The sequence below is a fragment of the Aegilops tauschii genome, chromosome 5, assembly GCF_002575655.3.
Source record: "Aegilops tauschii subsp. strangulata cultivar AL8/78 chromosome 5, Aet v6.0, whole genome shotgun sequence".
NCBI classification, from domain to species: Eukaryota; Viridiplantae; Streptophyta; class Magnoliopsida; order Poales; family Poaceae; genus Aegilops; species Aegilops tauschii.
In genome coordinates this window covers 352,708,648-352,714,647 of record NC_053039.3, presented here as the reverse complement: position 1 = coordinate 352,714,647, position 6,000 = coordinate 352,708,648, and positions in this window count along the sequence as shown.

The window sequence follows — 6,000 nt, the reverse complement described above, 5'->3', positions numbered from 1 at the left end:
CCTTCCTATCTTCCAAGATCACATCACCAACCACATAAAATTCCTCCTTAACCCGGCCGATCACAACTATCATAAATGGAAGACCTTCTTCCTCATGGTTCTCGTCCGCTATGGCATCTCCTTCCTCATCGACCACCCACCGCCACCCAACGCTTCCGCCACCTACCTTGAGCTCGATGCTCACGTCGTTCTGTGGATCTACGCCACCCTCTCGGACACCATGTGTGATCACGTCGTCGGCGCCACCACCACCTTCGCCCTCTGGCATAAGATCCGTGACTACTTTCTCGCCAATCGCGCCGCCCGCTTCATGATTCTCAATCGCCAGAACCGCAACCTCAAACAGGGCGATCTTTCGGTCTCCGAATATGCTCGCCGCATGAAGCTCCTCACTGATGGCCTCGCTGACATCGATTGCGCCGTCTCTAAGGTGGATCTCACCACCCAGTTTCTCCACAGCCTCGACAAGCGGCTCGACACGATCCGGGTGGTGCTTGGCGATCAGGATCTCCCCTTCGACACCGTCCTCTCCCGCGTCGTCCTGGCTGAGGAGTCCCAGGAGCAGCGCGCCGCTGAGGAGAGCGCCTCCGCCTTCGCCTTGCATGGCGGTGGTGCCTCTGGTGCCGGCCCCAGCAGCGGGGGCCGTACCTCGACCGATTGTGTGGATCGCCCTCCTGCCGGCGCGCACGGCGCTCCCCCCCCCTCCCGGCGCCACCCCCGCACCTTGGTCGTGGGCGTGGTGATCGCGATGGTGGCGATCGCTGTGATCGCGGTGACCGCGGTGGCCGTGGACGCGGCCGCGGCCGCGATCGTGGGCGTGGCGACCACAACGGCCGTGGTCACCTTCCCCGCATCCGGCTTCGCCCTTCACTGGCTACTTCGCGCCCTACGGGATGGCCCTTCCCTCCCGCGCTCTGGATGGATCCCACCGAATGCCGCCGGCGTTCTCGGTTCGCGCCCCGGGTCGCATGCGCAGGCTTACCCGCTCCTGCCTGCCCCGGCGCCTGCTCCGTTCTATCCGCCTGCTCCTTCCTCATGGGAACACGCGGCTATGCTCAATGCCGCCTACAGCAACGATGGTTTTCCGGCCGCCCCCGCCCCCGCCCCCGAGTGGTACTTTGACAGTGGTGCTTCCTCCCATGTGACCGGCAATCCAGGTAACCTCTCCAAGTCTAGTTATTCTTTAAAGCATGTTCCATCTAGCATACTTGTCGACAATGGCCACCACTTACCCGTCACCGCCACTGGTTCTGTTACACTTCAACCTCATGATTTTTGCCTCACCGACGTTCTTGTCTCTCCCAATGTTGTCACAAGTTTAATTTCTGTTCGTCGTTTTACTAAAGACAATTCTTGCTCCGTTGAATTTTACCCTTGCGGTTTTCTTGTGAAGGATCTTCGCACTCGGAGGGTTCTCATGATCTCCGTTAACAACGGTGATCTCTATCCTTTCCACGGCAACACCTCTACTCCACCGTCGGCGTTCACCGTCTCCACGTCGGACTTGTGGCATCGTCGACTTGGGCACCCCGGAGCTCACTCCTTGTCTACATTAGCAAACGACTTCCTTAGCTCTTGTAATAAAAGTGCCCACACTCCATGTAATGCTTGTCAACTAGGACGCCAAGCACGTCTCCCTTTTTCTTCTTCCTTTAGTAAAACTTTTGCACCTTTTGATTTAATACATTGTGATTTGTGGACCTCTCCCGTTGTAAGTTTCTCCGGTTTTCAATATTACCTCGTGGTGCTTGATGACTTCACACACTACTCTTGGACGTTTCCCCTACGCAACAAATCGGACACCTCTTCTACCTTACAACGCTTCTTCACATTCATCCACACACAATACAATGTCATCATCAAAGAGATGCAATGTGACAACGGCGGGGAGTTCCTCAATTCCTCCCTCCGCTCTTTCTTCTCTAACAACGGCATAGCATATCGGTTCTCTTGCCCACACACCTCTCCCCAAAATGGAAAGGCCGAACGTCTCATTCGCACTACTAATGGCGTCGTTCGTTCCCTTCTTTTTCAAGCCAATCTTACCCCCCCTCCCCCATTTTGGGTTGAGGCCCTTCACACAGCCACCTATCTACTAAATCGACGCCCCTCTCGTGCCATAAACGACCACACCCCCTACTACCTCCTTCATGGTACACATCCCACTTATGATCACCTTCGTGTCTTTGGATGCTTATGCTTCCCCAACACATCCGCCACCATGTCTCATAAACTCTCCCCTCGCTCGACCCGGTGCATCTTCTTAGGCTATCCGCTCGAACATAAGGGGTACAGGTGCTATGATTTATCCACGCGCCGTGTGATTGTCTCTAGGCATGTTGTTTTTGACGAAACTTCATTTCCCTACGAACCGGCCACACCACCGGCTACCCAACCCCTCTCCGCACCTGATCCGCTGGCCGCGCCCCAATCCCCACCAGATTTCTCGGATCTGCCGCCCCTGACCACCTCGTACTGGCCACCCCAACCACCCACCCCAGCGCCACGCGCTTCTCCCGCATGCAACCAATTACCAGTCGGCCCCACTCCCACTACCAGCCAGCAGCGCCCCAGCCCGCACGGATCCCACGGCCCGACCGCATCTTCCTCGCCTGCCGCACCCGCCTCCCCACCACTCAGTCCACCCGAATCCACCTCGCCTTCCGTGCCTGTCGCCTCTGCCCCACTTGCCGCAGATTCCTCCTGCCGCGTCGCCAGCCCCACCGCATCCTCCTCGGGATCCGAGGCATGCACGCCCACTCCCCCTCCGCCACGTCTGCCCCGCCATGCACAACCGGCTGAACCCCCACGTAACTCGCACCAAATGACCACTAGGGCCAAACGCGGGTATTGCATGCCCCGGCGACTTTTTCTCGCTGATTCTACTTCCACATCCCTCTCTCCTATCCCTCCCACGTACAAGTCTGCCCTAAAAGACCCAAATTGGCGGCAAGCAATGCAAGATGAATATCATGCTTTAATCCATAACTCCACTTGGTCTTTGGTACCTAAGCCTGCAGGTGTAAACATTGTTACGGGGAAGTGGATTTTTCGCCACAAGTTCAACACGGATGGCTCCTTGGCTCGTTATAAAGCTCGGTGCGTTGTCCGGGGATTCACTCAACAAGAGGGTGTGGACTACGACGAGACATTCAGTCCGGTCGTCAAACCGGCCACAATTCGTGTTGTGCTCATCCTTGCCACCTCTCACTCGTGGCCCATTCATCAACTGGATGTCAAAAATGCATTTCTTCATGGTGATCTCAAGGAAACTGTGTATTTCTCCCAACCGGTCGGCTTTGTTGATGCATCCCACCCGGATCATGTGTGCCTTCTCAACAAGTCACTCTATGGTTTGAAACAAGCCCCTCGGACGTGGTTCCTTCGGTTCAAGTCCTTTTTGCTATCTATTGGGTTTTGTGCCTCCAAGAGTGATTCCTCTTTGTTCATCCGCCATCTTGGATCCAGCATTGCCTACCTTCTGGTGTATGTCGATGATATCATCCTTACGGCCAACACTCCTGCCACCCTACACTCCATCATGGCTTCCCTCAAACAGGAGTTCTCCATGTCGGACCTTGGTGAGTTGCATCATTTTCTTGGCATAAATGTTACTCCCAACTCCTCCGGCTTGTTTCTATGTCAACAACAGTACACACTAGAGATTCTAGACCGCGACAACATGCTCCATTGCAAACCCGTGTCCACCCCTGTTGACACCTCGGCCAAGATCTCTCTTCATGATGGTCACATTCTTTCCAACCCTACATACTACCGTAGCTTGGCTGGCGCGCTTCAATACCTCACCCTCACCCGCCCGGACATCTCCTATGCCGTCCAGCAAGTTTGCCTCTTCATGCATGAGCCGCGTGACACTCATATGCAGCTGGTCAAACGGATACTACGGTATCTCCAAGGCATTTCCCACTACGGCATTCAGCTCTACAAATCACCATCTCATGACCTCACTGCCTATACTGATGCTGATTGGGCCGGGTGCCCGGACACCCGCAAGTCCACTTCGGGGTTTTGTGTCTTCCTTGGCAACAACATTATTTCTTGGTCATCCAAACGGCAACCTACCGTGTCACGCTCAAGTGCTGAAGCTGAATACAGGGGCGTCGCAAATTGTGTTGCTGAATCTTGCTGGCTTCGACAGCTCTTGCATGACCTCAAGTGTCCGCCGGCAAGAGCAACTGTGGTGTATTGTGACAATGTTAGTGCCACCTATCTCGCCTCCAACCCAGTACAACACCAACGGACAAAGCATATTGAGATTGATCTCCATTTCGTCCGGGATCGTGTGGCTCTTGGCGAGGCTCGTGTGCTTCATGTTCCTTCGAGCTCACAATTTGCTGACTTGTTCATCAAAGGACTTCCATCTCAAGTGTTCTATGAGTTTCGCGCCAGCCTGAACGTCCTACCACACAGAGTTCCGACTGAGGGGGGTGTTAAACTGCACTCATGTACATTTGTGTAACGTTCTGTTGTAACTAAGTCCACTCCTAGTTTGTAGGATCCACTAACGCTCATGGCCTGCGTGCCTTGTTTCTAGGAGCGTTAGCTCTCTCCCTGCGGGGATATATGCTGTAACTTGTAACCTTGTTGAGCAGTGAATACAATTGAGCTCTCCAACTGAGGGAGTACTAAGCATCTTGATTTCATGGTACCACAGAGATCTTTGCTTTCAGTCTAGCTTGCTTCCAAAATCATACAGTTGGACCTCGCATACAAAATTCAAAAATCCTTGAAGTCACGGAGGGGCGTCGGGAACGGACGCCTCTCAGAGTTTGAAGTTGACCGGGTTTCGCAGGTAGGAAGAATGCCAAATCACGATCACATCGGGCTCAAGAAACTGAATGCAGCCAAGGAAAATGTCATGATCTCCGTGGATAGGAAAACATCTAGACCTGGATCCTGATTGCTATTCGGACCAATGATGATGTCCCCATAGTTCAGTGCAACAATTGCTAAATGCAACGTCGTAGAGACTGTTAACACATTATTTTAAGCCCAATTGCATATTCTTTTAACTCAGCCGCGTGTGCTTCGTTTACAATGTGAGTTTCCCAGGACACCCTACTACTCAAACCAATTGCCAAACCAAAAGAGCTACACAAACCAAGATCAATGTGTACTTCTCTGAGTACTCGCTCAAAGACAAGCATTACAGGTTACTGAAATTTACTCAAATGATCACAGTTATAAAATCACATCCACATGTCCACGGAAACGTACATTGCTACTACGCTGTAGCATTTGAAATTCCAAATTCTCAAGCTCGAATCATGTCAGCAAAGCAGCCGAAGCAAACTTCCCAGGTACAGATAGATAGATAGATAGATAGATAGCCAAGTACCATAGAAGAAGAATCTGCAGCTGAGAGACTGGAGCCAAGCTATTGGAATCTCTCATAACCCACTACGAAACTAAGACGACTCTTCCAACATAAACCAACCATCACTTCTAAGATGAGAAGGCACACGGTACCTTTTTAACAGTGAACATAATTCTGACCAGCCTACTAGTTGTGCTACCTAGGCGTTGGTCGATGAAATCAGACACCAGTAAACTCTAGGAAGTAACCACAACGCTGGAGACTCACTGACTGAATTTACATCTTCAATGTTGAAGCAAGAGATTATATTATTGTTTGGAGCAAGTACCCAAACAGAGATATTTGATCTTTCTTCCCGAATCTGAACTGGAAACTCAACAGGGTGACACAAGAACAACCAACTCTGTGTTGTAATTTTAACATGTCAACATTATAAACCAACTAGCTACAAGTAGTGTATGAGTTGATCGCAATCACCTAACCATTTTATTCAACCAAAGCCCTAACGAAAAGTGGAAGAAGGAAAAAAGATAAGCTTGTACACCTTACAAGATTTTACTGAATCAGGTGCCTATTATCCAAAGCACTAGACTAGACCGATTCCAACTTTTGAAATAGCCTAGCACAGCCCGTAGCAAAAAGTGTCTCATTGAAGACAACAT